The 6,000-nt window shown below is 39.4% G+C and overlaps 1 protein-coding gene across 7 annotated transcripts in view; it reads left to right on the top strand.

Annotated features, from left to right (window-relative positions):
* The window catches only part of Ndst3 (N-deacetylase/N-sulfotransferase (heparan glucosaminyl) 3), a 165,009-nt gene that overhangs the window by 947 nt on the left and 158,062 nt on the right, over positions 1-6,000 (top strand). For 2 of the 7 annotated variants that reach the window (XR_003954428.1, XM_006502371.4), the window contains exon 1: positions 1-198. This exon is cut by the window's left edge and continues 545 nt beyond it. The exons of the other annotated variants lie outside the window; for them this stretch is intronic. The gene's annotated coding sequence lies outside the window, so the exon portion shown is untranslated. The remainder of the gene's footprint in view (positions 199-6,000) is intronic. 7 annotated transcript variants of the gene reach the window in all.

The raw sequence follows: 6,000 nt of genomic DNA, 5'->3' as shown, positions 1-6,000 counted from the left end.
GCCAGCTTGGTAGCAGTCTGATGGCTAATATTAATAAGATGATGTTACATAACATGAGGGTACTGGCCAGCACTGCCCTTACTGCCACTTGCAAAGGCAGAAAGCCCAGCCGAAGGCTGCATAGACTCCTCTTTTAATTTTTTGTCTGTCCATTGAAACTTTCCCCGCATTATCCAACTCTCTGAACTTTAACCCCAGGTAAGTACATCTGTTTATTTATACTTTATATTGACAGTTCACTCCGGGGGTGAGGGGTGGCTTTCAATAAGAGATAACTTTGTTTTTATTCCATCAAGAATCACTGCCCTGAACAAATGCCTGATTTTATTAACTAAGATAAATGAACCAGTAAGGTATTTCTTCATTTAAGGATTATTTTAAAGTTTCTTTAGATTTAAGAATTAAGGAGGTGACCCTCTGAGTTGTTTAAGATGTGTGTATGCTAACAAATTCCTTGTGCAGTACCAGCATGGTTAATCAACCATATGTCTTTTGCCTGGTTTGAATTTTGGAAATAACGGTAAAGATTCAAAGTCTAATCACCAGTTTATCGTGTAGCAGTGCTTAATAGAGCTTCATATTTGATGCAGTTTGTGTCTCAAACCACTATTTAAGATGATAATATAGAAACATTGAGTATAAATTAAGTAATATGCCTAACTATTGAATAAAGAAGCTTTAAATTAAAAGAAAGTAGATGTATTTTTCCATTTGATATTGCTGCTTTGGGGGAGCAAACAGGGAAAATAAATAACATTTTCAGGAGCATAGTCTGATCACTTCCCAACGAGTTTTACCCATACGTGGGCACGATATACACTCGAAGCACAGTTTATGTTTGTGTTTTTATAAACACGTTAGGATATAGTAGCCTCTGAAGTTTGTAAGAGCATTGAAGAAAAAGCATAAACAGATGAGGTCCTGAGGTTAGGCTAAGGCTTGAGTTAAAATACGGAGTTAGGGATGGAACTCGGGTCCATTTCATTTCTTCTCATCCTTGGAAAATATTGTATGATAAAGTATAAAACAATGCTGTTTGTGGGAGAAGATGAGAGGACAGTCTAATGATCAGCTGAAAAGATTTATTTTTCTTCAGCCATAACTCCCCATCCGTTTTGTATTTGAGGAGGTTTCAAATATATAAAAATATGAAAGAGCTGGTTTTTAAGATTCTCCTGAGGATAGCCATGCCTTGCACTGACGGAGACTTCCTGCTGCCGTCTCTGCTTAGCATGGTGGCTGTGCTCTGTGAGGGAGTCTTTGTCCCCTCTGGGCTGCTGTTGGCAGAGCAGAAGACCTAGCTCATCCTAGAAGTAAATGCCATTTGCAAACTGGGCACTTGAGTTGGTAATTTCCTTTACAGTGTTTCTCAGCTTACTGGCATTCTTGGGCTCCAGTGGGATTTGTATCTCTTTGGAGAGAATGTTGTTACAGTTTGGTGTGGTTCAGGTCTGGTATATCTTCTCTTGGAATAAATCTTCTTAAGGAAAATCTTATTTGCTCCAGCAAATAAGAGATTTCCTTTTTTTTTTTTTTTTTTGCTGTAATTGGGGGACTCCTTAGGAAACCATCCTTCTTCTGAAGCTGCCCCTCTGTGGAGATGCTCTCAGAAGCTGCAATCGCAATGACTGGCTTCATCTCAAAACTTTAAAACCATAAAGAAATCGTACTGGTCTTATTTTGGATTTAGAGCCCTTTGTCATGAATGAAATTTCACCTAATCTTTGATGATTGTGGCCAACTTCGGAACTGAAAAGTCTATTTGCTAAGGTTATTTACAAAAGAAACTACTTAAATATGTATGTTTATGGTTTTGTCTGTACTTTATCTGAGAACAAAGACATAGAGGTAAGGACAGATACACCACTCCCAGCTGCTCAGCAACTTAGAGAGCGATGGTGCCTTCCTTTCCCCAGGGTGTGGTCATCAGAGAGAGGCAGAATACAGACCTCTGAAGGCTATCCCAGATGAAGGGTTTTACTGGGACACAATAATATCAGCTGTGATATAAAGATCATTGATGTGAACCATACTCTAAAATTATAAGTAAATGATAAGTTCCTCTTATCGTTGTAGGAGAGAAACTATAGATTTTGTCTTCTTATTAAAGCCAATATACGTAAAACACCTAGTTATAGACAACAATTTATACTTTTTAAAAGGTTTATTTTTATTTTATTTTATTTGTACAAGTATTTTTTACCTGCATTGTGTGTTTGCACCGAGTTCATTCCTTGTGCTTGTGAAGGTCAGAAGAGGGCATCAGATCACCTGGAACTGGAGTTACAGATGGTTGTGAGCCACCATGTGGGTGCTGAGAACTGAACTTGGATCCTCTGCAAGAGCAGCAAGTGCTCTTAACCACTGAGCCATCTCTCCAACCCTGGTTTATACTTTTATCTTGTTCTAAATATTTTAATGTTTCATCTAAGTTATATGACTAGAAAATTTTCAGCCCTATTATGATTAATGCCCAAAACACACACACACACACACACACACACACACACACACACACACTACATTTCTTAAATCACTGAGTGCTCTAACTATTGTGTACCTGTTACTAAACCAGTTTAATCATTCTCCATCCTCCATCATAGACCTCAGTTATAACTATTGCTCCGTTATGGAGTTCATTTTAAGTATATGCCAAGTGTTAATCCTTTTGTTTAATCACAGTACATATAAAGGTCTAAGTAGCCTGGATTCCAGGCCTGACTCTGCCATGACAAAGTGCCCAGGAGGCCCTTGCTGGGTCTAGGATGAGTTTCGTCACCCTTGTGATGATCTCAGAGCCCTTTCTCTGGTCATTTGTCCAGAATTTTAGAAATCCCTATGAAAAGCCATCAGAGAGTAACACTTAACTTGTTGTAGCATTATTTTCTAGAGCTGTCAGCAGTTAAAATAACAGTTAACAGTTATTTATCTTATACCATTACTATTGAGACTCTTCACATAGAAAATCTCACTCAACTCATTTCATCTAGGTACTACTCCCATGTCCAACAGGGAAATCGAGTCACTAAGAGATTAACTATGTAAGTACACCCCTGGCTAGCAGTGGATTCAGTGAATTCAGTTAGAATCTGGCTTCAAACGCACACAGCAGCGGCCACTGCTCTATTCTGTCAACCTCTGTCATCAAATGTACATGTTTGGTATGCCTCCTGTTATAATGTAAACAATCTGGGTACTTCTCCAGCCAATCATACCATTCTACCCTAGCATAGGAAATAAGGCATTTATATGTCATCATTCGGAAGGATGTTTGCTGAGCATGGATTCTGTGACAGGCATAAAGCAGTGCCCAGGACAATTAAATGTAGCACACTCTTTAATGAAGTGTGAACGGTCAAGTTTAGTTGCTACTCTAACGGCTTGGGTATTACTTATGCTAAAAGATGCCCATAGGAAAGGAGGAGGTTCTGGATGAATGACTAGGCTAGAGCCATGGGACCAGCACCTACACCCTGGTCAGACTTCCCTATCATCGTCTCTAGTCTTCAGTTTCCTACTGTGAACTCCCTTCCCCTCTGCAGATTGACCATCCTTCCCCTTCTGGCTTATGTAATCTTCCTAAAACATAGCCCACAGTCATACAGACAACCATGTGATACAGCCGAACCATATCTTGTGGGAAAGCCACAGATAACACTCTCTGGTTCTCGGAGATGTTATGAACAGATTAAAGCCTTAATGCTGAATTGTGCATACCACTGGGCACATATTCTAGCTCAGCCTACAATATAATAGGCAGACATCCTGGCACTTCAGCCTTACAGGCAGACACAACAAGCAGCAAACAGCAATGGAATATTTTTCTTCTCTGCCTTGCTAGATGACGGCACACTGAAGGAAACGAACTAACTACAATCTTCGCTTCATGACTTCTAAATACAAAGATGGAACATTACAGTAGTCATTTTCTTTTTAATTTACTATACCACGCTAATGACCCCAACTGCGGCTTTTCTCCCATTCCCATACATTTTTAAAGTTCCTGTTCCAGAGGCAGAGTGTGTTCTCAGTAGTGTTTTACAGAAATCAGTTTCCTGTGTGCCTACCACAGCAGGGTTCAATTAACATGACACAATTTCACACATTCTTTCCCAGAGAAAGGAATGTTCTTTGTCAATTTTTAATGCTGCTAAATTAATTTTAGCCTAGTCAAGGAAAGTATTTGAAGGCCCCAAATGCATTTTCAACACATATATGTAATGAATTGGAGAAAGACGAATGTTCAGACACCCATGCCTTTCAACTGGGTTGATGATGGTGGGTGTCAGTGGAGACGGGAAGAGCTTACCTTGGTAAATTGGTTCTTCTTACAGATAGGACCTTACAAATTGTTTATATATATATATATATATATATATATATATATACAGTTCCTCCCTGTATGTGTGGAATGGCTTGTGATTCCAAAAGTAATTGCCCCTTTACTTTTTCTTAATAAAAAATAATTAGATGCTTGCTAATGTTTTCTTGGTGGAATCTTTAAAAACAAAACAAAACAAAACAAAAAACAGATGTACACAAAGAGACTCTAGCCACACTAAAACTCTGCTGCATTTCAGAATGTGAAAAATAGAATCCAAGTAAGAGCCAGTGAGAGTCACATTCTGTCCATCCTGATTTATGGCTCTGGTCAAGATGGTCACTGCTGCTCAATGTTTATATTATTGACCTGACTGTTTGAGGCCAGTGTGATTGATGGTTTGACTTGAGTTTGTCCTAGTTTGTGAATGAGCTACTATTTATAAAAGTTGAGTGTGGGCCCCCTTTCACACACTGAACAAGCATTCAATGAGATGTTCTTCTATTAAGAACTGTTTTTGTAATCACGGAGAACAAAGCAAACCATGCAAGTACTTACAGATGCCTCTACATCTATAGAGAAACATTACACACAAGACTAGAAAACATAGACTGTGCCACAGAAAAGGTGCAGGGAGATGGGAAGGTGTTTTCAGCAGGGTTAAGGCATTGCAGACCTAAGATTGACGGTTGTCCTCTATGAGCAGAGACATTTATATTTAAAATTAAGATACAGCAGATGAAATGGAGAAAAAAAGTTGTAGACATAGGTAATACCACATAAAAAGACACAAAGACAAGGAGATGGTCTCTCTGGAAGAATGACAGAAAGTATGCTTTACTGGAATGATCACACTATCTGATTGGGTAATACAGGCAAGAGTAGGATGCTAACCCTGAAGGGCCCTGTGGCCATGTATAGGGATTTGAATTTTAATTAGTAAGTTTTAAGCAGCCTCTGATAAAATTCTAGCTCTAACCCAAGTTCTTTCGTGCCACATCAAAGTAGTGGGGATTGTTAACATCTGTGCTGGGTTCTATGTGTAATGGCTTCATGCATAGTGATTTCATATGTAATGTCTCATGGATGAGGAGAGATGTGCCTGAATAAAGTGAATTTGGGGAAATGGAATTGGGAAGATGTTGATTCGTTGATTCGTTTATATATGCTGGATGAAAGACTGTCGGGTGTGAACCTGTAGCACAGCATGGAGATGAAGAGCGTTGCAGGCTGCTGCGAAGCAACTTGGCTTTTTTTTTTTTTTTTGACAGCATTCTTTATTGCAAACAATCAACCAACATAGCTAATCTTCTGGAAAGTGGATAATGATCTACAAGACCATCAGAACTCTAGTTCATACTGTGCTGGATGCTCTGTTAATATTTCTCTCTCTCTCTCTCTCTCTCTCTCTCTCTCTCTCTCTCTCATTAGATATTTTCTTTATTTACATTTCAAATGCTATCCCCTTTCCAGGCCTTCCCTCTGGAAAGCCACTATCACATCCCCCTCCCCCTGCCTCTATGAGGGTGCTCCCACACCCACCCACCCACTCCCACCTTCCCGTGCCTGCATTTCCCTACACTGGGGCTTTAAAGGGAAACTTCTTAAGAGTGTGTGCTTATGGGGAAGTGAAAAGGCACCAAGTTATAAGGGGAGAGATGACCCTTAAGATAAGAAGT

The sequence above is a fragment of the Mus musculus genome, chromosome 3 (genome assembly GCF_000001635.26).
Source record: "Mus musculus strain C57BL/6J chromosome 3, GRCm38.p6 C57BL/6J".
In the NCBI taxonomy this organism is placed as follows: Eukaryota; Metazoa; Chordata; class Mammalia; order Rodentia; family Muridae; genus Mus; species Mus musculus.
Note: the sequence above shows the minus strand (reverse complement) of the source record. Positions and strands in the feature narration are given on the sequence as shown.